Genomic DNA, 6,000 nt, shown 5'->3' on the forward strand with positions numbered 1-6,000 from the left:
AGTGGAAGAGCCCAGGTTTCTCTCCAAGATGTTGTGCAGGCTACTTTCTGGTGCATGATCAGTGAGGTGTGTGGTGGAAGATCCCATTCCAGGTCCTGAGGTTGCCTGGGTGGGAAGCTGCAGGCAGGTCCCTGGGGCCTGCAAGAGAGGAAAATGGACAGGAGAGCCAAGGAGCCCTCCTGGGCCTGAGCCATCCAGACAGGGAAGGAGGTTCTCTAGGAGACGGATGAGACAGGGCTTGCTGAGTGATCAGATGTGAGGGTGAGCGAGAGGGAGGGGTCGAGTTTGACTCCCAGGTAGCCTTGGGTTAGAGGAGAGATACAAGAGTTTGTGAATAAGAGGGGAAGATCATGAATTAGAATCTGGAAATGCTCAGGGGGCATACTTCATAGGACAGGCACCTAAGGATCTCTAGCCAGCACTTACTTGTGTCTGCCACAACCTATGATCCTCTGATGTGGTCGTGTACTGAGCTGGCAAAAGTACAGCCCTGGAGTTGGATCATAAGACTTGAATCCTGGCTCTACTGTAACTTGCTAACTGTGTGGCTTTGGCATGTTACTTAACCTCTCTGAGTCTCAGTTTCAGTTTTTGTAAAAGGGGGATGATTAGAAATGACCTCCTAGCATGTTGTTGTGAAGGTCAAATGAGATTAAACAGGTCAATGATGGAACACAGTAAGAGCTCAATAGATAACGACCATTATTATTAGCCGCTTCTTATGCTGGAATGCTGACTCCCCTTGTCTTGGCATTACCCTGTCCCCCCATTTCAGTCTCTCCCGTGCCACCAGTACTGGATACCCAAATTGTCCATCACAGGTGCTGTAAGCTTCTCCACATCTCAGACACCCTTGTCCCTTAAGCATCCTCTCTAGCCCTTTTGGGCAACGGGCAGAGAGTTGTGAGTTACTATATCCCTCCAATGATATGCCGCTTAAGTTTTCACTGTACCTTCAGTGCCTTGACCCATAGGTATGGCTAATTGTGGGAATGTTGGACAGGGCGATAGGGTCAGGGCAGCTATTCTGGGGGCAAAGGAATCTTTCTGGTGCTGGTCCGACCAACACATTTAGAAGCTGTCTACCATGCCTTCATGTATGGACATCTGTAATGAGTATAGAGATCAGACTGAGAGAATCTGGAACTTCTCATTTGGGATGAAGGAGTGAGGGACTAAATGCTTTAATCGGTTGGGAGGTCTTTTGGTGAGGTCTGCAGTCTTCTCAATTGGGCAAGGATGCACTGGCATTATTCCATCTCTCTCCCTCTCTCCTGCCCCCAGGTTCCAGAAGGCGGGGAGGTAGTGGACAGCTGCCTGACATTTGGAGAGTATTCAATAAATGGAAGGGAGGAAGGAGAAAGCCATTCCCTGTGGATCAGGAAGCCCATGTTCTGGTCCCTACTTTAACCAGGTGTGTTCTAGTGCTTACTTTTACCTTACTGGACAAGCAACTTCCTTTCTCTGAGCCTCAGTTGCCTATGACACGGGGATGATAATACCTGACTCCTTTAGCAGACTAAACATTTAGACCAGTATGTTCACAAGCTTGATGCAGAAATCGAAACCCAGACTGCAGAAAGGGCTTGCCCAAGGTCATGAAGCCAGAGTTTGGCTGCAAAGCTAGGTCATGTGGTAGTGCTTAGGTAAGTGTTGCAAGAGTGTAAGGAATGGTGTTGGATTGGTAAGGAAACGTGTTGGTCGGACCTGATTATTTGCTTAGGTTCTCAGAGCACTGAAAGGGAAGGAGAATCCCCCTCTGCGGAATCATTTACTGCAGCACTTTCAAAGCCAGTGGGGATTCCTGGAGGAGCCTGGAAGGCTCAGAGACCTTGACAGTGTGTATGTGTCTTGGGGGTCACAAGCCCTGGTCACACACAGGATGCGGACTGCTTTGAAACTCTTCTCAGTGACTGCCTACAACTCAGGTCTCAACTCAGCTGCAAAACGAATGAATTGCTCTTCTCACCAACACAGAACACATTTGGGCCAAACTCCTCACTCAGTTTTAGGGGCCAGTACATCTGCAGAATCACTTACCTGTCACTCTGCAAACGGAATGCATTATTTCCGAAAACTTTCTTTTCCCTTTCCCCCCAAAACTTTTATTCCCTGGCGGAAATGGTTTATCGACATCTTTAAAAAACCATTCGGACTTCTTGGCAACCCCCCCCACCCCCCCCATACCGTAAAAGAGTGGCAGTGTGAATGCAAATGAATTGAAGGGCATTAAAAAACCCTCTTGCTTCGGCAGCTGAAGTGGAGAAGGGCCGGATGATGGATAGCGCATGGCTTTCTGCTGAGTGATTTTGCTCTTTTTATGGCTGCCAATGGCTGATGTATTTCATCTTTTGTTTCCTTTACTGCCGCTTAAGCAACCACCCTCAGGCTGGGGGTATGTCCCTGGGCACCCACTTCGTCTCGTCCCCTGGGGAGGGTTGCAGCCAGCTGTTTTGCACTTACTGCCTGATTCAGGGAAGGCATGGGATGGCCCAGCTGGATGGGGCTCCGGGGGCAGTGCCCTTCCCATAATTGCTGAGCTCAGTGGAAAAGATCGCTGAAGAGGCGAAAATCCTCTCCACTCTCCTAGGGGGTACCCACACCCCCTTCTAGCGCACTTGTGTTTATCGAGGCTTGTTGCGTGCCAGGCACTGTGCCAAGCACAGTGAGGTTACCAAGAGGTGACGGACACAACCCTGCCTTCGATGATCCTACCGTCATGTCGGGGAGGAAAGTCACGCCCAAAGGGCTATACACACATACTACATGCACACAGCGAAACCTTCCCACAGGCGTCCACACTTACCCGCATGTACGAGGGCACATGCTCACACTCACCTACATACTTGTACAAACACACATGGAAACACAACCACCCATACAAGTGCAAGCGCACACACCTGAGTGTGCACAGAAACCTGTGTGTATTTGCACACATACACACCCAAACACAAATACATGCTCCTGCACACCCACCAGTGAGGAATTAAGCAATAAAAAAACCTATGGGTGATCTGAAGACAGGATGAGCAGGCAGGTGAGAAGGAATTCTGGGATGTCGCCGTGGACATAAGACTGATGTAGGACATTTGCCTTTAGTTTCTGACGAGCTGCGTGATCTCGCTCAAGTCTCTTAACCTCTCTGAGCACCAGTTTCCTTATTTGAAAGTGAAGCCCTTCCAGGTACAAGAGTCTACAATTTTGTGAAATCAGAAGTTCAGAAGTCAGTGTGGACTGCAGTGATAATAGTCATAGCAGGAGTAGTAATAATAATAATAATAATACCTCACCTACACTGAGCACTCACTGTGTGCTACACCCTGTGTCAGGCACTTGATGGGCCTCATCTCTTTTAATCCTTGCAACAAGCCTAAGAGACGAGTACAATTATTAGCTATATTTAATAGGTGAGAAGACCACGGCTCAGGGAGGTGTGAAGCCCAGGGTCACAGCAAAGAGTGGTAGAGTTTGTATTTGAACCCTGACCGGTAGGCTCCAGGGCCTGCACTTCTGGCCACGTTGACCGTGTGCTGAGTTGGGCTTGTGCGGGGCACGGGGAGGCAGGAGAGGAGAGACACACACTCCGTGCCCTTGGGAGGCCGGTAGTCTGGAGCAGAGGCAGCTACGCCCGGGGCAACCACAGCGAGGTGTGGTGCTTGATGCTGGGGAGCTTGGATTCCTGGAGACCCACCTCCAAGCGATGGCTTTTGCTTGTGACTGTGGGTCTTGCAGCTCAGCCCAGCCCCGAGGGGGTGCCTTTGGATGGCGTTTCTCTGGGTTGGCTGGGACTGTGTCCAGATAATGAGCTTCCAGTTCACTTGAGAGGCTAGAGCTCTTCCGGGTGTGTGCTGTCTGTGTCTCTGTGTCTCGGGTAAGGACACGTGTAGACGCCCTCTGTCCTGGCCCAGGCCTGGGCTGGGGTCTCATTGTGATGGCTTTGGGCAAATTAGGAAAAGAACTTTTCTTCTGAGGATTTCAGCCCTGGGCCAGGGCGGGGCCCAGGGTGGTCATGGAGGGTGGGCTGGATTTCGGTCCCCTGCTCACCCTATGTGTGGGAACCCTGGGAGGGCCCGAGGGAGGGAGGATGGTGGCATGGAGTGGGGAGATCAGACGTCCTCATAGGGTTCTTCCCTGTAACAGGGGAAGGAGGGTTGTAGGACCTTTCATCAGTCTCTCAGAAGAGGGTCCCCTTCACCTTGGGGAAGGGGCTAGGAGGATCGGACCACAAAACCACAGCAACAAATATAACTATTCAAGATGGCACATTGGGGCTGCCCTGGTGGCGCAGTGGTTGAGAATCCGCCTGCCGATGCAGGGGACATGGGTTCGTGCCCCGGGCCGGGAAGATCCCACATGCCGCGGAGTGGCTGGGCCCGTGAGCCATGGCCGCTGAGCCTGCGTGTCCGGAGCCTGTGCTCCGCGGCGGGAGAGGCCACAACAGTGAGCGGCCACAACAGTGAGCGGCCCGTGTACCGCAAAAAAAAAAAAAAAAAAAAAAAAAAAAAGGCCCATCGAGGGGTAGGATTTGCATGTCGGTCTGGCTGGTTCTAAAGGTTAGACACCTAAACATACACTGTACTGTGTCCTCACATCTGCCCTGAGCACCTACTGTGTGCTTGTGGGATGGGTGGGGCTTAGGACAGAGGAAGTCAAAGGATGCTGAGATGTTGCTGACGCAGAGTGTACGAGCTGATGGGGAAACGCGCAGCAAACACGCGTGCGCACACCCGGAGTGAAGGTAAAGAAATTCATCTGAGGGCACTCGGTAGGTAAAAATCGTTTCCATGGGCAAAGTCGACTCTCAGCTCTGCCTTCCTTGTGCCCTGAGCCTCCATTCAGTCCAGCTTTAGGACTGTGGGCTCTTTGAAGGAGGGGGCCTCTGTCCCTGGGGCCTCAGGCACCTGGAGGCTTTCAGTGACTGTCTGTAGAATGAACAAGTCCCTCCCCAGCCACAGACCCCTGGCATTGTGTAGCAGCCCCTCAAGGCACCCCTCCCATCCTCCTCCCACTGTAATCCATGCAATCCCAGTCTGTCCCTGCCCTCCGGGTCCAATGGGCACCTCATTCTTTTCAAGGATGGGTGGTCTAGGTTACCTCTGAGGGTCTTTCCAGAATGCTTTTCCCTTACTTCCCATAGAAATCTCTCGCTCTCTGAAGCCCCACGTTCTCCTAGACTGTGTAACGGGCCATAACGAGGCCCCACAACGTGCCCTGGGGACACAGGAAAGAGGACCCACCTCTCTTCCCTGAGCTACGTGGGAAGATTTGTCCCGTGCATCCTGGCGCTGGGCTGGGGCCCTCAGGGAAAGAAGGCATGGCTGTGATTGGGGCTTCCGCCCTGGTTTGGGGTGGAGCAGCTGGGGGCTCCCTGCCAGTCTCCCAGTCCTGCCTTAGGCTGGTGTGCTCAGGACAGAGCCTGCGGGACAAGGAGATTGTTGGGAACACCCCTGACTGCTCTTCAAGTGGCCACTTCCACCCCCATGTCTCTGGGTTCTCTCTGCCCTTGTTCCCCTTGACCCTTTCTGAAGCTGGGAAAAGCTGATGGTTCCCCCTCCTCAGGCTCTGTAACCCTCCCTCAGGTCTCCACAGGGTGATAACACCTTGCCAGCTGTCCCCTACATCCTCCACCTGCCGGTCCCCACAGCCTCTGACCTCGTGATCTCTCTCCTGCTGCCTCTCCACAGCCTGCAGACCGCTGCTCAGAGGTTTTAGCTGCAGGGTCCGTTTCAAGATTCTCTTTTGTTGTGGAAAATGGAGGTAAAGGGGAAAGGAGAGAAGAAAAAAGCCCCAAACCTCAAACATTTAAGTAATAAATTGCTGAGAAAGAGGCAGAGTGGGGGAAGAGACAGGAGACCTGACAGAGCAGGAATGCAAGGGTAAGAAGTTTCAGGTTTGGAGGACGTGAGGCTCTGGGGAAAGGAGGAGAAAAGAGGAAAGGGATTTTTAAGTGCCTGCAGGGTTTGAACTGGATCCCTTTTACAGTGCTTCGAGAGATTCAAG

This window comes from Lagenorhynchus albirostris, chromosome 2 (assembly GCF_949774975.1).
Source record: "Lagenorhynchus albirostris chromosome 2, mLagAlb1.1, whole genome shotgun sequence".
NCBI lineage: Eukaryota > Metazoa > Chordata > Mammalia > Artiodactyla > Delphinidae > Lagenorhynchus > Lagenorhynchus albirostris.